Source organism: Rhea americana, unplaced genomic scaffold, assembly GCF_003343005.1.
Source record: "Rhea americana isolate MKP2758 unplaced genomic scaffold, rheAme1 scaffold_96, whole genome shotgun sequence".
Classification (NCBI taxonomy): Eukaryota; Metazoa; Chordata; class Aves; order Rheiformes; family Rheidae; genus Rhea; species Rhea americana.
Genome location: NW_028187155.1, coordinates 266,077 through 289,834, shown reverse-complemented (window position 1 = coordinate 289,834; position 23,758 = coordinate 266,077). Strand labels below are relative to the sequence as shown.

The 23,758-nt window shown below is 39.8% G+C and overlaps 1 pseudogene across 1 annotated transcript; it reads right to left on the bottom strand.

Moving 5' to 3' along the window:
* Nucleotides 1–77: 77 nt before the first annotated feature.
* LOC146584221 (cytochrome P450 2J4-like) lies at nucleotides 78–14,346 on the bottom strand (annotated as a pseudogene). Its single transcript, XR_014898239.1, has 9 exons — nucleotides 14,164–14,346; nucleotides 12,634–12,796; nucleotides 10,260–10,409; nucleotides 8,181–8,341; nucleotides 5,808–5,990; nucleotides 5,556–5,658; nucleotides 2,327–2,509; nucleotides 1,485–1,626; nucleotides 78–777 (listed from the first exon to the last, which is right to left on the bottom strand). The product of XR_014898239.1 is annotated as a cytochrome P450 2J4-like (transcript).
* Between the last annotated feature and the right edge of the window lie 9,412 nt (nucleotides 14,347–23,758).

Genomic DNA, 23,758 nt, shown 5'->3' with positions numbered 1-23,758 from the left:
GCCTTAAAAATACTCTGCTGGGTCAAATCTAATAATTCAAAATGAACTGAAAATCAGCCACAAATAAAACTAGTGGATAATTTTTCCTTCATATCTTTTATTAGTGACTATCAACAAAAAATTGATTGAAATGTTGTGAGTTGTGACAGTAACATATAAAGGCAGAATTCTGAAGATAGGTTTTCCAAACTCCATTGCTTTTGACAATAGGAATACTCAGAGCTAATGAATTCATTTTTGAAGTCTGCCAGCCAATTTTATCAACATCTGCTCACCAGATGGTTCTAACTCTGTCAGGACAGCCAGCAACCACGTAACGCCTTAATGCCTTCACAGCTAAGAGCAATGTTGTGCTGCAGACCAAAAGAACAATTACAAGGAAAAAAAAGAAAAAAAAAAAAAAGATCATCGTATCATCTTCAAGAGTAGGTATCAAGGTGATCAAATGATGTGATGTAGACAAAGGTGACTTTTGGAGCAGTCCTGGGATAGACAGAAATTATTATCTGAGCCAGAAAAAAAAGCTTTATGGATCCAAGACAGATATTTATAAAAGTAAATAGGATTGCTTAGTAGGTGGTCTATGACATGCTGCAGCCTAGCATGGAATGGCATAAACCCTRTATGGGTGGGGCTGCAATGTACCCCCAAAAATGGGCTCTGTGTTGATCTTTGTCACTCCCTCAGGGAGCTGGAAGGTGAATGCCCACAGCAGGCTGGCAAAGAAAATGAAGAGCTCAGTCCTTGCTAGATGCTCCCCCAAACACACACGGTGCCCTGCAGAAGGGAGAAAGGGAAGACAGTGAGCACCCAGGAATTTTCTATTTACATAGATCACCCTGACCTCAAAAAGAATCTTATTCATTCTCACCACAAAGCAAAGGTACTTTTGCCAAGTCTGGAATTTCTTTTGGACTTAATGCAATCAATGACAAAAAATTTCCTGCAATTCTACCTTTAAAAATCCTATCTACCACTGTAGGTAAATGTGTCCCTTCTGCTCTGAGTTTCACTTCAATTACCTCAAAAATCTCATCTTTATCTGATTGAGAACTTTAAAGCAATTCATTCAATCATGTAAATGAAGGATAAGGACATATTCTTCCTGAGAGATGTCATGCTCCAGTTTTATACGCATGAAGCATCAGCACAGCTGCTTTCAAATGCTCTCCAAATGTATGTCTGAGATTGAAACATATGCCCAAAATCAATAACCATAATCATCAGCAGAGAATTTCCTTCTAAAAATAGGACAAGTTAGATGCATACATTATTCAGWATGCCTCTGTTTTTTCATGCTATTATTTGCTCAGAAGAACAGATGTTTACAGTTGGACTGGGAAATATTGCCGAAAATTGTGTCAATTTTATCGTTGTTTTCCACAGAGGAAGTTTAAAATAAACAACCAATAGGTTTTTAATAGACATCTTAATTCTGCAGTCCCAATGCAMACCATTAACATTTGTGCTGTCTGTTCATTTACCTATTGAGAATGGTAAAAAGGCTTCTTAGCTCACAAAGTTTCCATCCTTATCCAAGAAATGACTAGGGTTGAACTGTTGAGGTGTTTCCCACTGCTCTGGATCACACAAAGAAGAAGCAGTATTTGGAAGAACAATGCTGCCCTGAAAGAATAAAAACACTCACTCAGTTGTGGCTGTCAATCTTCCACCAGCAGCCAGAAGGTGAAAGGTGAGACCAGTGGTAGCCCCCGTTCACTTTCAGTGTTTGGTGTTGTACAATGATACCAGTAGAAAGTAAGGAATCGTGAGAAGCTTGAAGCCTTTTTAATTCAAAATGCCAGTCCAAGCCTGACAGTGGAAGTAGCCATTTCAACAGAAACTARCAGCATGACTCTAAAGCCACTTTGACTTCTAACATTAGAAGCTTCTGTGATTTAGTCTCTTCAGCAGAAGTCAGTTGAAAACTATCATGCTTGTCCCTAGACAAATCTTTTACAGGCTCCCTGGAGASAGAAATCCAATCAGATCTCTTTCCTATGCTTTATCAGTGCAAAATCAGTAACAGCATCCTCCAATATCAGTCTTTAAGGTTTTGTCCTCATTGGTTTGTAGAAGCACTTGCTAAAATCACCTCTTCCAGACAGTGGCATCTTTTCCTGCTGATAATCATCTCCAAAGAGCTATGTCACCTATCTCAGATTGGCAGATGGCTTCTTGTCCTCCTTCCCATTCAGCCTCTGACCCAGAGGTGTCCAGCCACTGGTGAGGGGACCAGCCCAACGTGGCACAAATATATCTGAATCTGCACCTCACCGTACTGATGTAGGAAAGGTCTGTAATGACTGAGAAGCTGTTTCTGTACCTTTCTGAGGGGAAAGCCCAGCAATGTTGTGTTCCTCACACACACTCTAGGCATGCCAACTGAGATAATGTTGCTGAAGCGCTGGACTTCATGAACCACAGCGTTAGGGCAGTCTTCTTCAATCCTCATAGCAGATTAACTGGGAAGGACCTAAAACAGCATCCAGCTCCTTCTGCACTTTCTCTATGGAAAAATATTCACCATTTCAGATGGAAAAATATATCAAGTATTTTCAATAGTRCCACTTTCATAGATATTTTTTCTTTGTAACTACTAGGACAATAGCAAAATTACTGTTAAAATATAAATACCTTTCATAAAGAAAACAAAGGTGGTGTGGTACTCCAACAGCTTAAGCACATGGGAGCTCTACTTCTGGGTCTGAAGTTATTTGCTTTTAGTTTAAGGCAAGACACTTATGACTTAAAATTGCATCTTTAAACATTGCCTTGTTAATGCTTAAATGCAACAGTCAACTCATTTATCTTTGTACTTTCTTTAGGCRGGCTGTCTTTGGACACCTAGAGCCAATTAGAACCACCTGGCTCATAATTATCTGGAAATTAAGCCAGATGAATCTGAGCCTTAAAAACCTAATTCCTATTAAAAAGAAATTGATTTTATGCAGGACATCTGCTAAGTGAAGCAATGCCAATTTGAACAATACCCAAACCTTTTTTTTAAAAAATGGATCTGAGTCTTGGCACCTGCCTTTTGATCAAGAATAGGATAAGTCAAACTACTTATGGAACAGAGGTATTGGAAGTATTACGTGAAGTATAAAAATTGTTTAAACTTCAAGACACGCAGCACACACAAAATAAAAATGCCTTAGATTTTCTAACAAATGATGCAATCTTTCTCCAAGTTAGAGGCCCCTTAAAAATGCAGCAGAGATTTCCCACTGCTCATTCTGCACTGACCAGGGTTCATGCTCATTCACATGAGGCCTGGTTAGTGACTGCTAGCTGTCCTTCACAAAACCAGGTTAAGCTAAGCCCTAACAACAGAGATTTAAGCACCTTATAGAATTTAAAATACATGTCCAGAAAATTTTTTAGGTAAAGTAAATTTTGTTCTTTGAACAGCTAGCTTGTAAGCACACAACTGCTTGGGGATCCATTATAGTGATCAGTCACGGCAAAAGTGTAAATGCACATCTCTGTTCCAGTTGTGTCAGAGACACAACCCAACTCAATGATCAGGTAACAGATTCAAATAAACAATAGGCAAAACTTTTCAATATGGTTCATAATGGAATGGTGCAATTGTCATTAGGTGTCACGTAGGCAGAAGTATAAACAGATTCGATAAGACAGAAATCAGTGGAGGACAGATCTACTGGTGGCTGTTCATAATCAGAGTCTGAATGCAATGTATGACTCAGGAAGCTATCGTTCTGCACACACCCAAGTATGTGCAAGGTATTATAAATAAAGTTATGCAGGTGAGACAGCACTTTCATAACCTTAATTACAATAGTGTAAATAAATACGCAATAACACAACACTAAGTAGACCTTCTTGTCTGACAGATACCTGTTGAGCAATTTTTCTCTTATCTTCATCTCTTTTCTCCAGCTACAGTCCTGTTCTCCTCTGGGTATTTGCACATACTCTGCTATCTAACAATAGGATTTCTGTTACTCTGCATGAGAGAGAATTCTCTTTCATTTTTATTTAGTGTTCCAAGAAAGTGACTGATGTTTATTTAAAAGTTAGTCTTAAAAATAATCTACCTAAATATACATAGACATGACAGACAAGCCATTAAATTTTCCTCCTAAACAGAATCATTTCTGTTGCAATACACTCAAATACATTGCAGAGTAACTAACAGATTAAATGGGAACCCTGATACCTTGGGATCATAAATAGACTGATGATCAAAAATAAAAAGCTGCCAATCAATCTTTAATTAAATCTATGATTCTAATCTTTATTTCTTCTCTGACTTACAGGCAGAAAGAAGAGGAAAGAATTCAAGTAAATTTCCAAAGAGTGACACCCCTATTATCACACATCAGGTCCTAGTTGTAGTTGATTATTTCCAGCTATCAATCATGTTTATTGCTATCTAAGACAGAATGAAACTCATTTTATTTAAGTACCATCAGCAGCATTACATGGGTGAATCCTCTAACTCCAGTTCTCTGACTCCATCAACTATCCTACCATAATCCTTAACTTCCCCAAACAAAGGCCTCAACCCATATGCACTCAAATAGCTCCAACCCCTGATATACATCCCTGCTCCCAGCAGTAACTCCTCCTGCRAACTGCCTTATGCCTGTGCCTACTGCCAGAGCTTATATATAGTGAATCTGAAGCTACTGATGTTGTCCAGCACAGCTCCACCAGTACAAAAAGGTCTATGTATAAAGGTCTAAACCTTTTAATGCAGCCCTTGCACATCTGCTACATTAAAAAAAAAACAAAATAAACAAATTTGGATAATTTCAACTCAGTAGAGTCCCGGAAGAGTTAGTTGAAACCATTTCTGATCAACTGATGTTCATGTTTCATAAATCTTGGAATAGCAGTTAGAGATTTCAGAAGACCACAAGTGTTAATCCTGAGCCAATATTAAAAACTTTAAAGAAAGAGGTTCCAAGGAACTAGAAGGTAGTTAGGCTGATATCCACCCTGGGTGAAATAACTCAGCATCAGATACAGAAATCAATTAATAAAGAATTACTAAGTAGGAATACAAGTTAATGCTATTCATTGTGACACAGAAAACTGATCTTGCCAAAAGATACCTGATTTGATTCTTTGAGAGAATTACCATCTTGGACAATAATGACAATTTTACCCTGGCAACATACTTCAAGTTCCCCATGGTATTTTTTTTTTCCTCACCAAACAATACTATAATAAAAAAATCAAGCACTACAAAAAAAGTGACAAGACACATATGAAAGGACTTAAGAGCTGGTTATCTGACAGCAAGGCTAACAGAAATTCTTCCATGGATGCATGTCTGTGTAGTGGGACTGAGCATAGCAGCAGAGCCAGCAAGCAGCAGGCTAGGAGAGCAGAACTATTTTGGCTGCGTCARAAGCTGGCTGGGGTGCTTATAGTCTGACAGCCTGCACTGCCCGCTGTTGCTGTGATCCACACACGATCATGGTGGAGAGGGCACCCGCTCTCCCAGCAGGGAAGCGCTGCCATTCATGAGCGGCAGTCACTACCACCCTCTCAGTGGCAGCAAGAATAGATACTCCCACCGTGGAGATGTTCTCTGGCTCTCCGAGCCAGTCTCGCCTTGTAACCTTCAATCTTCCCTCTCTTCCTTCTTCCCAGCACCAAGCAAAATAGGAGGAGTATGGCCTGCTGCAGAGCAGAAGAGGAGAAGGAAAGGGTGAGTCAGTGAAAATAGAAGGACTGATAAAAGACTGTGATAAAAGGGGTCAGACTAGATGATTTAACGGTCCACTTGACCTAATACCCCAATGAACATATGATCAGGCAGAACAAACCCTTACTTTTTCAATATGAGCCAAGTAAAAGTCAATGAAATCTTGTGGTTCATCTGGTATCCCTCTCTCCTTATGCCTTCTGATCTCTCGCCTTGCAAAAGAGCTGAGGACATCATAGCTGGACAATGCCTTCTTATGAGGACCAGGGAGATGGCTCATCAGCCAGGGGAAAATTTCATACAGCTGTGAGAGTGACATACAAGTACTGGGAAATCGCTATCCCAAGAGGAAGCRTTTTAGATCTAGTAGAAAGAGAAGTTAATACTCATATTAGCATGTGTTTTGGCATGATGTAGTAAAACACTCTAACACAGTGTACTAAGATTTTGAAGCTGTGAAACAGCACTGTATGTAATATTTAGATGTGTGGTGGTAAAATTCAGTTACGTAGGCTTTCGACTCATCCACAACTCAAATAGAATGATTAGCAGGACTGTATTCACTGCATTTAACAAGTGAGCTCCTGCCCTCCAGTGGAGAATACTAGGAAAAGGAGAAGAAAAGCCACTGTAAACTATCCTCACCAGGAAGTTTGAAAACTCGGCAATTCCCCAAAGCAGTCTCTACCAACTCAGCTCTCAAGAGTCCTTAATGAAACTTGAAATATCTACTGCCCATCTGAAATCCAGAAACACTGAAAGACAGTTACTTGACCTTTCTAAGTGCTGTCCTCCAGAAAAGGGATTAGCTGACACAAGATGTGTCAACAAATTTGCTTACCATGCTCCCTCTTCTTCTGCCACTAACAAAATAATTAAATAAAACCTATCTCAAGACAAAGTCTTGAAAAACCCTAGTAACTCCCTCCTAATCTGATTTGTCACCACTGACTGTTCTCTCTCTGCCTTTTTGGAAAAATCAGTTCTTTTCTTCAGACAACCAATTATCAATTAATTATCAACTTATCACTGAAGGGTAGTAATCCCTGGTAAATTCATATTGCACATAACATGATTTTTGTTTAGATTCATCTCTGGTATTTTTCTTTTCCTTCAAAATGCGTTCAGAAGCATTACAAACAACTGTGATATGACTAATTACAAATGGTTGCCTGAACTACAAGCATTCCTGCTCTTAAACACATGCATTTTATGCCTACTCTGGCATCCCAACTGTAAGCAGGATTTAGTCACCAAAGTTCAAGAGGAGGACTGAGCCCATCCATCTTCCTGGCTATCAGTCCGGTCAAAACTCCATTTCCATTCCTGGAGGGGCCTAGTCCACGAGGATCTCTCATTCAATGCCCAACTGCATGGAATCCAGTTAAAACCTGGGAAGGTGGAGACAGCAAGGCCCACTTTTGGATAATACTGAGAAAAACCTTTCCATCTAGGGAGTGGTAAAATTAACCCTCATTCTGAGATGGATTGAATCCACTGTTCTCATTTCACAGAAAAACATCTCATTCAGTTGACTAGAACAAAGCTAGGGTGGGAAGGCAAGAGGTAACAGGAGGTACATACTCAACTCGAAGAGCAGGTCTCATCTGCCACCATCATACACGACTTCTAGGTCCAAAGAGAGCAAAAGGGAACTAGATCTTAACTCAGTGAAAAGAATGCTCCCTGAAGGGTGAGGGATTCTCTGCATTTCAGGGATTACTATGCATTTTGCATTAAGAAGTTGCYGAATAAGATGTACGAACAACGTTAGAAGCTAGGGCCAAAACCAGGATTCCTAGGCAACTATTCAAGCCATTACACTGCTGTGCAAAGCAAGCCTCTTCTGTTGTCAGATCCTTCACTCTTAGAAAACCATTGATTATTTCTAATGTCAAGGCTACAGAGATATTTGCTGGACTTAGCATCTCCTACCTGCTGTTGCCTACCTCAAGGCTGCTTTTCACACAGGGAGAAGTAGAATTTCCTTGAGGGGTCTTCAAGTCTCCATTTACTATCAAAGAGGTAGKTAGAGATAGGCAGGCACAGGCACAACACTTCTGTATTGAACCAATCTTCTCATGAACGTATATGAAACCTAGTATCTAAACTTGGCACTGTGAATCACACATTTAGACTTAATGTTTGGTGTTTAAGAATCATGGTGCCCAAGGCAGGCATCTGTTGCAGACAGGCTGAGCAACTGAGTAACAAACATGATCCAGAAGCAGCCCATAAGCTGGTGCCTTGCTGCAAAGATTTAGGAGTAAACCACCTTATTATGGTGCTAAAATGCAGGAYAACAAACACTAATGACCAAGGTTGCTAGGTAGGCACATTACCAGCACTTTTTGAGATAGTGCAGTGCTCAGTAAAGCTGTATGGCACATGACTCACCAGTTCTAAAACTGTTCTGCCTAACAGCCACTTCTTGAATCAACATTTCTCATTTTCTATCCTATTCAGGAAAAAAGACTAKAAGTTATTTACTTACATGATGAATAAGGCTGCCTCCAAATTTGAATATACACTCTGTAGCTTTAATCAGCTCATGGAAGGTTTCATCCTCACTGGAGAAGCGAYGGCCAAAAACGACAGCACAAATTACATTTGAGACAGAATGAAAGAGAGGGAAGGAAGGATACAAAGGTTTCTCTGCAACCATAACAATAAACAGTCACTCTTAAAGTGTCCTATTCTGCTTTTGCACAATATTACAGATTACCCAAAGTGCTTTAAATACAGAAGCATAGCATTTCACAGAGATGAAACAACCGTCTTAGAAAACTATAGTATCAAACAGATTTTTCACAATGATGGTGCAATCCTATAACCCCAGCAATGAGTGGCATCCTAAAGAAACACCAGACATGCAAAATACATCCTATTTTGATAGAACACACTTAGAGGTAAGAAAAAAATAATTTTATGCAAATTTGCCATCTGGAAAATTCAAAATTGATCTTAAGCCATTTTGAAGAAAATTGCCTCTTGTCTCATGGCTCTCCCTTCAGATTCATGACTGAAAACACTGTAGCTGAAGGGAAAGCCGTGAGACAGGAGGAAATTTAATTCAGCAAGAACATACATTCATGCAAGGCTACTCTATTTTGTCTGATGTTGCTAGAGATGGGAATAGAACCTCCATTAAGATAAAATGTCACAAGTTACTTTCAACTAGTTGTGTCAACAATATAATAACTAGTTTTAAAGCCAATACTTGAAATACTAATCCCAAGAAAGCTATTTTATGTCTCCAAAATAAAACAATTGTGTTTACAACTGTATTTATGTATGGACTGATAAAACTGTCTAACACTCAAGGCACAATTCTGACTACCAACTTACTGTTCTAGGCTGCAGGGGATTTTTCTTGCACATGTTCACATTTCCTTCTCTCCCAGTTCTTAAGACATGTGATTGGATTGGATTTATTCACCTTTAACTGACAAAGTGCTAGCCATAGCATCTCCTGATTTACTGTGCCTTTGCATAATAGTCAACATTGGATAATGYAACTCACTTACCCCTAACTGGGTTGACTAGAGTAAAATGCTGTAATGAAGACAAGACTCCAGTTGCTGCTTTATGAGTCCATGCAAATGGTGTTACAAGATTTAATTCATCAGCTCTGATAATGTATCCATGTTTTAAGGCACCAGTATCTTATATGAGCCAGCAATGTGCCTTGTGGCAAAGAAGGCCAACAGCATTCTGGGCTGCATTAGAGAAGAGTGTTGTCAGCAGGTCAAGGGAGGTGATCCTTCCCCTCTACTCAGCACTAGTGAGGGGCATCTGGAGTGCTGGGTCCGGTTATGCTGCCCAGTGGAAAAAGGATATGGACATATTGGAGGGAGTCCAGTAAAGGATCACCAAGATGCTTAAGGTACTGGAACATCTGACATACAAGAGAGGCTGAGAGAACTGAGATTGTTTATGCTGGAGAAAAGCAGCAGCTCAGGGGGCACCTTACTAATGTGTATAAATACTTGACAGGAGGGTGTAAAGAAGAAAGAGTCAGACTCTTCTCAGCAGTATCCAATGAGAGGACAAGAGGCAATGGGCACAAATTCAAACATAATAAATTCCATTATAAACTTAAGAAGAATCTTTCACTGTAGGGGTGACTGAACTCTAGAACAGATGACGCAGAGAGGTTGTGGAGTTTCCATCCTTGGAGATATTTTAAACYTGACTAGATGTGGCCCTGAGCAGCCTGTTCTGGTTGACCCTGCTTTAAGTATGGGGATTTAACTAGACAATCTCCACAGGTCCTTTCCAACCTTAACCATTCTGTGATTCTATGACATAATACATAAGCTCAGCTCTAGTTTTGCTTTCCAATTTTAAAAATTTTATAAATAACTTTTAGCAAGAATAGACTTCCACTGGGTTTGAAAACACAGCATGAGGCTTGCTGCGTTTTCAGTCCATTCACATAGACACTGTAAGATCCTGTGTACTCTGTTATGGAACAGAAGCTGCCCTTGATTTCAGAGCAGGACAGAGAAGTTCATACACTAAAGACATCACACTAATGATAGAAAAGCATTTATATTTAGCACAGAGTWACCTTTCATATTCGCAAAGAATTCTACAAGGTAGTGGGCCTCTTCTTGAACTCGATGCTCRAGGCCTTTCTTCCTTAGACCCAAGTTGCGTAGAGTCCTCAGYGCAAACCTTCTCTGCTGCTTCCACGTATGACCAATTGCCAACGTAATCCCTGAGGTCATTCAACAAAGAGCTCTTTATTATGATAATACTTATTATAGAGAGAGACTATGTCAAAAGACTTAATAAAAGCACACATTACAAAAAAACCTATTGCCTATGAACACAAAGACAGGGAGGAACAGAAACAGCTGTGGCAGGGGCTGCAAGTGTAGGGTCAGGGTGGAGGGACAAACTGAACTGTGTAAAAAGAAGACTAGTAGRACTAAGCAAGACCCAGGAACCACTTATCCCAAAAAGTTCAAGAGCTGCTTCTCTAGACACTCCCTTCTACATTTGGAGCACACCTCACCAGGATAATGATTTTTGCAAAAGGATGAAGGGGAAAGAATTCTGCTGACTGTTCATAGGGTAGAAAAATCTGGTGCTTGGGCTTTGTAACAGATATCTTCATGGGGAAAAAACATCATAYATTAATGATATCTTTAATGTAACATAAGAACTAATGGCTAAACAAAACAAATTCAAATTAGAAATAAGTAAGGAATTAGATTTCCTTAAAAAAAGCTGAGGTCACAAGTAAAATAAAAGTTGTTTCATAACATATATGTTGATATTTTACTTCATAATTTTTTTTACTTTTTTGCTTAATTTGTTAAAGAACTTTATTAATGTATGCATTTAATATGCTTTAAAAATTCTATTTTACTCAGCTGTATAAGCTTTCAAGTGTCAGAGTTCAGTGGACTAGACCTCTCTCTCCTTTCAGCACCACCAGATACACCTTCAACCTAAGGTAGTATCGCACGATAGGGCAGAGTATGATGTGGGAAACAGATCCTTGGATCCAGTGCCAAATTACAAGTCATGTTGGGGGCAAACCCATCCAATCCAGGTCCTGTCCCCACATAAACCATCAACAAGAAGTAAAATGAAGCTGTGAAGTAACTATGAAAGACCAASGGATGCCCATGAATAGTGAGGTTCAATACATACAAGTCCACAGAGAGGGACTGCCTGTGCTGGGGAGAGGCCTAGGCTAGATGGATCTCTATCCTCTATTACATAGTTAYGGCAATTTGTAAGCTTCTCATGCTGTGATAATGTGCAAAATTTTTGTATATCTACTTTTTCATTTTCTGAATGGTTTTCAATAATATAGCTAGCTAAGACTCTCCCTCACCCCAAGGAACATTCCCACTCCTAAATATCAAAGGATTGCTGCAAGTGGAGGGAGATGTACAAGCCTGTCAGGAAATGCTGTGCAAGACTCTCATAATTGCAGTTATTTTGAAACTGTAATGTAGGTGTTACAATTACTTTGGCTACCATCACAAGCAAACTCATATCCCGATGTATACACTTATTTCAAGCTTTCTGTGGGCAAAAGGGGAAAAATTCAGACCAGTGAGGTGGCTATGATCTTTATGAACAACAGGAAACAATGAAAGAAATTAGAAACCCCAGAACTGAATTCTCAAGCCATTGGTGTTGATCAAGGTAGAAGTTACTAGAACAACATTTTTCTCTGTTGTATTGCCATTCCACGTACAACTGCAGAAACCATGTGGTGAACAGAGCAGCCAGTGAGCCTTCATCATCAGCTGTAACATGCTGTTAGGAGCACATGCAAATCTTTGAGCGAGATATATGGTAGTCTGAAAACAGTCTCTCTTCTCAGCAAATTCAGATTAGTCTATCAATCAGCCAGGCTAACTACAGTCCTGATAACCTGTCTAAGATAATGTAGGAAAGAAGAGAATCAGGAGCTTGGGAATTTCCAGTAGAAGTGGGGAGTCTGAAAACCTGCAGAAAGGTTGAAGCAGAAGTGCACCAAACTTCAAGATGCTACTTGTGAGAGTAAGAAATTTTCATAATGAAGGGAAAGGAACAGGAAGAAGTTCCTACCATGAAACTCATTCTTTACTTGAAATCATAGGTAGGTAGGAGGCAGTGAGTTCAGGACAAGCAAGAGTTGTTTCCTGTTCTTCCTCCACTTCCTTGTAGCACAAGCTACCACTGCCTCATAATATCACTTCCAACTCTGCTCCAGTGAATATTTCACACAAAGCATTATGGATCTTTTTTCTTTTACTGGTCCTTTCCTTCTGTTACTGTCTAAAGGCTATCTCACTCCTCCCTACTTCACCTTGCAGACACTTCTCATAAAAAATATTACAATGKCAGGATTTGTTTAAAGAGCTTATAAATTACAAAAGAGCTGTAAGTTGCCAAGACAAAGTTTCTGTGCAATATTTATGGCAGGAAAATCTCACCTTTTCCTTTGGCCGTTGCTCTGAAGAAAGGAGACACTAGCCTCCCAGAAACGTCTTCAGGGTGCATAGTCATACCATCCTCAACTGCTTGAAATCCATTCAGTATGATCACCGGGGCCCACCCAAACCACAAGGTGAACACATTGCCATAAATTTTTGCCAGCTATAGATGGGAGAGAAGCCAGAAAAGCCCAGATGAAATCCCATATGCCTCAAACAAACAGAGGATGAACCTGTTTCTACATTGATTAGGGGACAGATCAATCTTGGAATGACACTTCTCATCTTTCCATTAGATTACAATTATCTGTGAGAAAGTAYGAATGTCTTTCCTGTGTTCACTGTTGGAACAACTTTGTATTCCAGCTTTTCACAGCCACAAATATTTGCCAACAAACATTAGATAGCTTTCATTACTGTATACAAGCCAAGGCTCTGTTCATAACAACCCCATATTTTCTGTTTCCAGACCCCTCTGCACTTTGTGTGATCTTATATATCTTCTATGCCAAAGACATGCCCCTGAATTTGTTTCAAGAAAGTTTCCATCATTTGTACGGCTGGAGCAACACAAAAGGAAGACAAAAAAAAAAAAAAAAGAGAGAGAGAGAAATGACCAAATAGCACAAATAGCACCTCTTCCTCAAAACCTGTCAGCGATTTAATTTCTGAATGCTTTGCCTTCCTCATTATTGGCACATTTTCTAAGATACTGGCATAACCATAACTAGCTTGTAAAGACTGGACCAGTCTCATTTCCCTTCACCCTTTCCCCCCCCMACCCCGAACACACACATTGCATATTTAAAAATTAGAACTTAAATAAGATCGTTTTGTTTCACAGTGCAGTTTTACTTTCTATCCCAGCCTGCGGAATGGTCTCAACTACTGCTGTGCCTTGTCCAAATGGCAGTGACAGAAGTGACTGTGAAGTTACCTACAGAGAACTACAAAAGCAGTGTGATAGCCAACAGAATTGAATAGAGATGGTCTTGTAAGCAGAAATACTCCCCAATAATAAGAGATTTGTGGGGTTTTTTTAATTCTGTCAATACAACAAGCATACACACATACAGCATATCTTAAGCATCTGTTTATTGATCAAATGAGAAAGTGCCAGTGCTCTGAAAGTTAAAAATACATGCTATGAAAGTTTCTTTAAAATTATATTTCCTTTTCCTCTCTGTATATCCAATACATTATCTCTGACGGTATATAATCCTAACAAACATTACGTTTCACATGAATTTGTCAAATTTGGTGTCAAAAGTTGATGGGTTTAAGAATCAATTTAATTTTTGCACATTCAGTGCTTTCAATACAATTTTCCTTAGCCTGGAAAACTGCTTCATGCTGCAAATATTTTTTCTTATTTTGTCATTCAAATCAGTAGTTCCAAAACAAATTGAGTGCATTTTCATAGCAGCCAGTTAAAAGTTTTTGAGAGAGAATGTTTTCACATAGCAAACTACATGAGAAATGGGAAATTACAAGACTGTTAACCAATTATGAGTATCTGAAAATAAATACCTTCATGAGGAGATCACGATTAAATTGAAAGTTCAGCTGTAGCAGGGTTCCAAGAATTGGGAGTGGGACTGGTCCAGGAGGAAGTTGCCTCCGTGCTCGTTGCAATTTAAAAAACTGCATAATCAGAAGAAATACAACCAAAGCTATAAGAACTTGACTTATTGTCAACATTTTAACTGCTGCTTTTACCAGCTTATCTTTATTGAAAATAGTCTATCGAAGCTAGTTGCTTGACCAGTTCTTTTCATGAGAGGTTAAACTTCATGTAACTATTTATTCCCCGCCCCCATCCCTCCCTCTTCTTTATCAACCACTCTTTTCAATTCTACTCATTACATTTTCTTGTTGAAGCATATTTAATAGGTGTGTCTCATTCTCCTTCTCACTCAAATTGTATTTATCAAATATGGATCACAATTTGTAGGACTTAAATCTTAATAAACTATAGTCCAGATTTTCCAGGCACTGTAGCTACACATAATGACATGCAAATTTTCCAGATAGTTTTCTGAAACAATTGCAGATGTGTGTGCTCCTGCAAATTCTTCATAAATGCTTTTAGAAAAGCAACAGCCTTATCTTCAAATTATGCCCGCAATTGTAACTGGATATCAAATCCCAGACTTTCTAAAACGTTCGATATATATATTCCATATATATTTATATCCAGTAGAGCTACTGATCAAAGGTAATGGCAAGTGTGATAAAAATTAAAAGCCCACATTTAACAGAAAATAGATGCGTGTCTAACGCTCAATATACATGCAAAAGTTGTTAGGCTTTCAAATTTACATCATAAGTATATTAATATTTAATCTCATTTTTTCTAACTCATTTGCAATAGCTAACTTCACTGAGGATTTTGCTTGCTTCTATTACTTTTCCGTTTTCAATCTGGACATAAAAGTGGGTGCTGTAAAGGCTATTTTGACCAATTGTCAGAAAGCTTGCCAGATCAATAAAGTATATATGCTGCGGGCAGTTGTACATCTAATGGGAAACACACAAAGAAAAAGTACAGGAAAAACGTATCATGAATCTTGAGCTATAACCAGAAATAGAGGCCCCTTCATTAGGGATGAAAACCAGTCAGTACATGGATGCGTCCTGTCTGGCAACTTGAGAATAAATGCAGTACAGCAAAGCACTTTGCCAAGCCTCAACACATGCAAAAAGTATAAATCTATTATCAGGGGAGTTTACATGCCTCTAATTAGAAAAAGAGAACCACATGAGGAGGATTCTGGGCACCAAACAGCAATAATAGCTATGGTCTTGTGTTACAGCTCCAGACTGAAATACTACATATAAATTCTTGTCGGGGGAGGGGGAGGGAATCATTCTCTAAAAGCAAAATATTAATAAAAGAAATAAATTTCACTTATCTTCTGAAAACCTGCCATGAAGTCTTTTACATCAGCTTGCTTCTTTAACTGCCCTGTCTTTGGGACAAAATTTGCTTCAAGGGATTTGTGGCTCTTGGACAAGAAATAGAACATCCAGGAAGAACAGCCTGGAGACCCCCACACCACTTCCAGTGAAGTCAGGTAGCTTCCAGCTATGCTGCTTCATTACCACTGAAACATAATTGATTAATCATTTTAACTGAGAAAGAACTGTTTCTATTATTCTACAAACAATTTTCTTGTTTACAAAAAAGTGAAATAAATAAGAATAAGCCTCTCAGCTTATTTTTCAAGGTATTCATTTCTAATTTAACCATCTCTTTCCTYCAACAGGGAATAATTTCACTCTTTAAAAAAAGATTCTGATGGGTTATTTTACCTGCCATATATCCAGTGTAATTTTACAAAATCTACTTAAAACCCACCTATTTCTCAGATTTTTTCAGTTAGCATCAATATAATTCCCTCTATACTGTTTTAAATATTCAAGCATTGTCTAGCTGAATGATTTTCCTCAACAGGAAAAATCATTTTTCCAGTGAACCCTTCCATGAGGAAGTTAAAGTGTTGCTAAGGGTGGAGACAGGCGTCACCCCAATACTATAGCTGAATCAGCCCCAGCTCTTGGCAACACTTTCACCATTCAGTGAAGGAACAGATTTATTTTGGTAGAAGCTGAAGGAAGATAACTGGGATTAGTCAATGCTATTTTCAAAGAGCACTTGGGATTCAGCAACGAAGCACATCGCACTGGTAAAGAAAGCTTATGAATGYATTTGGATTTTTACCCACAGCACCAGCAGGCTCCACAGGGTTCATGTAACAAATTTGCAAGACCGACATTATAACCCACAGACTATCCTGAAAGGAAACGTAAACGGTGCTGTCTGCTGCACTCTAAGGGAGCAGCRTGCCCACACTCTTCAGCAGCGAGCACGAGAAATGTGAATCATCCCGCTCATCGGCAAGGGCRGCTCTCACTGTCAGACAGCCTTATGAAACCTTCCCCTCCCTGCCGCAAGTGGCTCGGGAGACACATGGCCATGGACTTTCCCTCCTCCTATTCACGAGGTGGGTGAAAACTGGTGTAGGTCCATCTCGCGAAGGCTGGGCTGCGCCAGGAGCTGCGGGAATGCCAGCCTGGGGAATGGCGGGGCGCCTTGGCAGCCCAGGGAACGGCTCTTCCCCAGAGCCCAGGGGCTGTCGCTCTGCTCCCTGACCCCTCAGCGTGGCACCTCACCATCTCCCAGCCATGTTCAGACCAGCAAGCTCACGGAAAGGCACCTCTCTCTTCCTTCTTTCTCAGCCTTAGCTGCTCCCAGCAGCCACCTGGAGAAGGCAAAAGCCTTCAGGCCCTACCTGGGGTGAAGGTTTCTCCTGCTAAGGCTGCCTCACCTGCAGTCCGGGCTTTAAAACCTTTAAAACTTTTTTCCTGGTGATGTATTCTTGCAGGAGGGAAATTTCCTGTCTTTTCCTGACTTTGCTGGCCTTTTTCCCCTCTGTGAGGCCAAGGCCCCTGCCCAAGCTCCAGTCACATCCTCCTTCCCCTGTCTAAAATGGAGGGCCTGTGGCTGGTCACAGGAAGGGAGGAACAGTCAGAAAAATAAAAGGGCAGGTGACGGAGCGCAAAGCAGGTCAGCACGCGTAGCCACAGCGGAGCTGGAGGAGGGAGCAGGTGCACGGCAGCACTGTCTKGCCTGGCCCTCTTGCATGGGGCAGCCATTGCAGAGAGCTGCTCTGCCACAAGGCGCATACAGTCCTCCCCAAAGGACTGCTGATGGCATTGTGAAAGCTGTTACACAGCAAACGAGCCACCTGCCTTCCCCCAGGTCGTCTCCCAGGCTTCAGTCGAGGCGYTTTTTGTCTTTTGACAGCTCTCTGCCACAGCTGCCCTTCTCTGCCACCCTCTGCCTCGCCCACTCAAGATGGCGGCTCCCGGCTCCTAAAATGGCTGCCCCGAGGTCACCAGAGGCGGCCTCATGCACTGCCCTTCCCTGCGGCAGCACGGGCTGGGGTAGCTGTCCCCGTCACGGCAGCTGGTCCCCGTGGGTTTGGCTCAACTCTGGGCAACCCTGCAGGCCCTCAGACATCACGCTGTGTTTCTTCGTTATGCCGGTTGAAGGGCTACCCAGAGGGCTCCCCTCCGTACGCAGCGTGACAGGGTCCTTTTTGCCTCCTGTTCTTCCCTTTCTGTGAGGGACCGCGTTAGACTCCCATTTCTCTCCATACTGCAGTGGGTCAGCTCTTTTTGGAGGTGATTCTGTTAATTTTTAACATAAAAAATAGATACAATAGATGTTGATAGCTGCATAAGAATTTGATTATATAATTTATGTGTGGGTTTATTAAAAATAGAATAATATATCCTTTTGTATTGCTACAGCATAGCATCCAGCTTTGATCTCCACTTCCAAACAGTCACAGAGCGGTTGAGGTTGAAAGGGACCTCTGGAGATCATCTAGTCCAAACCCTCTGCTCAAGCAGGGTCACCTAGAGCACATTGCCTAGAACTGTGTCCAGGTGGGCTGTGAGCATCTCCAAGGAAGGAGCCTCCACMACCTCTCTGGGCAACCTGTTCCAGTGCTCTGTCACCCTCACAGTAAAGAAGTTTTTCCTCAGGTTCAGCTGGAACTGCCCGTGTTTCAGTTTGTGCCCGCTGCCTCTTGTCCTGTCGCTGGGCACCACTGAAAAGAGTCTGGTCCCATCCCCTTGACACCCTCCCTTGAGATACTTATATGTATTGATAAGATCCCCCCCCCCTTCAGCCTTCTCTTCTCTAGGCTGAAGAGTCCCAGCTCTTGCAGCCTTTCCTGATAAAAGAGTAGGAGGGATAGCTGTACCTTTGGAAGGTGATATCCCAATACAGTTGTGTTCTTCATTGCTTGTCTAGGAACTGTGATTAAAATAATGCTGCCACAGCACATGATCTCATGAATCACAACATTTGTATAAAGCAGTTTCTTCCAATCCTTGTAGCAGATTATATGAGATGGACTCAGCACAGCATCCAGCTCTTTCTGCACTTTTTTCTAGGAAATAAAAAGTCCACTATAGATGGAAAAATACTATGTTTTGCACAGAATGGAAACCTTTCATTTGCTTTTTAGATTATAGCAGTGATAGAATAAATACAAGATGTAAATATACTTACCACAACTAAAAACACTGATATGACTATTTAGCTATGATTTGACTATAATCTAATATTTTCTACTTTATAAGTTCTACATTCAGATCACCTTTGCACAAGCCCAACATATTGGTTGAGCTTTATAGTTAAAATAATTAAAAAATAACATTGATTCAGTTATTCAAGTTATCRTTTTCACTTTGGCTGAACACAAGTTGGCAGCATACTAATCAGTATGTTGCAAGACAGCCATCGTATCAAACTCATAGACACATGTAAAAATGAGAATTGGAACAGAACAACATTACCTAATCATCACCAACAGTTAATCTCTTTTGGTTATCATATATGCTTCAGTAACTAACATAGTTTAACACACAATCTCAGAGGGTTTAGGCTTAAATCTTAGCTTTAAAAAACAGAAAAAGGCCAGTAACATAAGAAGTTTTGTTTGTTTTTTAATTCCATTAAAATTTCAAAGGTGTATGTGCACAGTGCTCTGATCTTCTAGCATTCTAGCACCAGAAGTATGAAAAGAAGCATTTAGAGTGTAACTCTAAACTCAAGTGCAGTCTTCAACTATGGTGCAGAGCCAAAAGGAAATGTCATTGTGGATTTGTGGTGGTATCACAGCTGACAAGGCAGCRTTCTTAATCAGGTTTCTCTTTTGTACTGCTAACAGTGAATACTGATACCATGTACTTGGCTTAGCAGTTCATCACCTCTGAAAGTCTTGTATCAAATCATCAAACAGTTTGAAATAGTGTGAGACTATGCCCTTTGTCTAGAATTGCCTAAATCACCTATCTTCCCATTAATGTCTTCTTCCTTCTCTATTTAACCTTCCCATATGTCAGAATGATTTTTTTTATATATATAGAAATACAACTGATGCCTCACTTAATGACTACAAACCATATATTTTTGTTACACATCTTGGATACCAGAAAAGGCTCATTAACCCCAGCTCCTATTTCACTTTGAGTGTTTTCAGCCAGACAGCATCTTATTTTATACACTGRCTGTACTGAAACTGTCTGACAATAATCAAGAAGGTAAGAGTATCAGAAGCTGAGCATCCCTGAAATTATTTAAGGATCTCTGGGTGGAAGTTTTCACCTTCACTGGCTTCTTAAAAACAAAGCTTGAAACTGTGCCATCTTAAAAAAAAAAAAAAAAAAAAAAGTGTAACAGATAGTTGTTCTACTTGAAACTTATCTATGTTTGTGCCTGCACCTCACCTTGAACGTCAGGATAAGCCACCATACGGAGCAGGGCCCATCTTAGAGTGGTGGAAGTGGTCTCTAAACCTGCCAGAAAGAAGTCAAAAATAGACAACCATGTTGTCTGCCTCATACATAGAATTGGGAACATTTTCAGTCTATACATGTCAATCAGAAAGATAAAATAAGAGCACAGAAGACTTAAACAATTTTTAGTATTTCTAGAAGACTAAAATTAATAAAAGTGCTAGAATAATAAGAAGATACATGCAAAGATTTTCTGAAGTAAATACACTGATACCGTTAAATTACATGTGCTATTGATGTTTTCAGGTTTATAAGGTCATGTTGTCTTTTAGAGTCACTTTATGTCATGTTAATGTTTATGTAATAGTAAATAAGGTATGCAGTAAGAATCTCATTTTCATCACACCACCACTCATAAAGAGGAGAGCCACGTTAGGTACTGCTTTGTTTTCCCTACCCCTGCAAAAAGCTGTCCCAGCTTGCAAGATTTTATCACTGTTATCAAAACTGGTAAAGCTGAGCTCGCTTCCTTACACGTTTTCAGTAGTTGTTGTGTTTCCCAAGAAACAGCACGAAGATACATAGTTTGGTGAAGCTATACATTCTGAATACAGAGGTTATGGAAACCTCATATTCTTCCAGTCCTTTCTAGCCTCAGCAGCCTTATTTACACCAGAACTCTCTGACATGCTGAAGGAAATAGAATGTGAAGGCCACGTGTCGGAGAATACAGAATATAGAATATTAGCTTTAGTCTCATTCTGATTTCTTCTCTGTGACAATACTTGCACACAGTTTCTCTACAACTTTTTGCTAGCACGTCCTCCTGAGGAGGGGGCCAAGGAAATCTCCGGACTCATGCACCTGCTGTCCAAAACTAGTCTTGTTCTTTCTGAAGTATCCAAGAACAGTGATCACTGCTCACAGCAACCTTCTACATGTTGCAAAGGCAGCATGGGTTGGTGTTGCCTCTTATTTGCCCCTGCTTTGAGCAGGAATTAATGTAAATACTTATTCACGTAGAAAGACTTGGAGCCCAGCTCATGCAACCTCTTACAAGATCTCATTAATATCTTGTACCATCTGCTAATACAATTAATACTTACATGCAAGCTATGTTTGCCAACATCCCCTATGGACACTGTGTCCCCTTGGAGATGTCACACATCACCTCTGTAGGAGTGGCAAAGCCACTACGGCAGAATACAACATTTCTTTTTGCAACTCCTCTTCCTGCAAAGAAGATTCACAATCGTTTCTTTGTCTGCAAGAAGAATTCCAATCGAACAGCATGTTGAGTTTTTTCTTTCCTCTTGATTTGCAAAATAAAATACTGGCTGGGCATCATAGGCAATCCTGATATAAGGCTTATAATGCAAAGGRATATAGAATCAAAAGTCTCAATAAAAATGCTTAAAAGTCTCAATAGAAATGTTTGGAACATATCCAACTACTTGTTCTTCCTACCTCCCCCCCACCCACCAAACTTATCACTGAGGATCCAGTTGGAAAGCATCTGTATAAAAAGAACAAAAGAGGTCATTTAAACATTAAACATTTAGTCATCATAATTAGATCAACAGACYGTAAATATACCTCTAAAGCTAATCACATACTCCGCATCCTCTGAACCAGGATGTCCCCTTTCCTAAAAACAGTTTGAAAGCTCCTGTAACATGAATTCTGCAAGTGGAAAGGTGACCTGCAAACACTGCAGGCTTGAGGTTGGAATATTAGTAGCTTTCTTTGTTGATGTTATCTTTCTCCCACCTATTTTTAGTTCTGCAACTAGATATAACATGCTGAGCAATAGGTGCAGAAATTCTGAAAAAAATGTAAACTAGAAACCAGTAAATTAAAAACKTAGAGGAAAATGTGAGATTTTTGAATAGTTTTCATTTTCTTTTAACACTGAAAGGAGGAAAAGGAACAAAATCAATATTGAAAGTCTGTAATTGTTTCAAACAATACCTTACAAAAATGGTATTTCAAACCTTACGAAACTGAAAAAAAATTCAAAATCTTACTGATTTCTCCCCCCCCCTTTTTATTATAACCACACATCAAGCAGAAAACAAATCCCAGAAAAATAACAAGTGGGGATTTTCCTTTTAATAGCTCCTAGATGGGCTTCACATAAAGGCCATACTCTGTCTTTCTCAACTATAAAGTATATATACAAACACTGGCTTTTCTGAATGTTCTCTCACCATGTAGACCTCTGTGAGCTGCTGTTTCAGCTGGGTAGCACTGCCACACTGCTGAAAACGGATTGCATCTTTTCCGGTCCTGACCGATCAGAAACTTTTCCATATTTCAGCCTGGATTTCTTCCTCAATAAGAATGAAAATAGCATGAGCAGTGTTACCTTTTTTCCAGTCTCAAAAAGTAAAGGCACAGAAAGCATTTCTTAATTCTCACCATAGAACTCAGGGTTACTGCTCCCCTCTCAGGAAAAAAGATGCTCTGAAGTGGACATTAAGGTTTTGGTTTTATCTCAGATGTTCTGCTCTGTCCTTGACTTCTAACATTCCAAATGCAGCAGCTAGGCTACTAGTTACAGCTCAGAAAAAACATCAAAAAGAATGTTAAAGCTGACTCAAAAATTAGGAAATGCCAGAAAGAAGGCTGTCTGCACATTAATGACTTTCRTGATGAATTAGAGAGAATAGGGTAACTGACTTGAAGCATGACAACTTGGCCTATGAAATTCTTGTATCCCTGCAATTCCTCAGCAGCTGGCTGTAGAGCACTGCCAAGACTGTACAGCATTTGCCAGACYAATGAGACTGGAAGGGCATAGACTTTTCTAGCATCCCACTCCATTATAATATACAGTGCCACAGCACCTGAATAAGGTTTGCCTTGCTTCCTCCCAAGCAGCATTGCATTACAAAAATCAACGGAAGACCAAATACAAAGAATGGTCACTACAGCCCATTTTCTCCCTAGTATATGGTCTCCATCTTTCACTGACTCTGCTCTCAATGTATGCTCATAACACACATTATCTCAACCTGCTACATCCTCAGAAATATATCTGAAAATGAATAAGTTAATTATAATTCTGTGCTGAGAAAACCTCGGTACAGCTCTCTAATATTACAAATAGCATTTGATTTTACTTTAGGATGACTAGACATCTTATTATTAGCAGAAAGAGTTAAAGGGATGGGTGTTACAATTGTAATGCTAAAATGATGGTATTTAAATGAATCCTTTGGTTCTTGTATATGAATTGTAAATTAGAGATCAAAATACAAAGCAACTAAYGGTGGGATTGAACAGGGTTAGGCAGGAGTTTGCAGGGAAGGAAAAAGCAAGTTGTTCTACAGGAATTCAACTTTCCTTATTCTAGTATCTTTATATAGGTGAGCAATTCCTCTCTATGCAAATCTTATTCACTCATCTGGCAAATACTATTGCAAGAGGTCACCAGTAAAGATGACAGAGATGTTAAGTCTGGTTAGATATTAGTCAGGTGAAGAAATCTGGTTTTGTAACGAAGGTTTCAGGCCACTGGGGTGGGAAGCAAAAGCCAGGCAGGGAAAACCAGCATCATCAGCAACTGTCATAGCTTCCCATCTACGTCTTGTCTTTCATCAGTCAATCTTACAGCTCTTTCGAAAAGGGAACTCATCAATGTTCAGATCCCGATTACACAGTTTAGAGTAGGAGGCAAAACCAAATAATGGGACTAGTATACTGTCTTGTTTATTTACAATGCACGTGTGCAAAGTTTTCTTTCTCTGAGCACAGCAGAAACAAAGATTTTCTTTTTTTTTTTTTTTTTTTTTGGCTTACATTT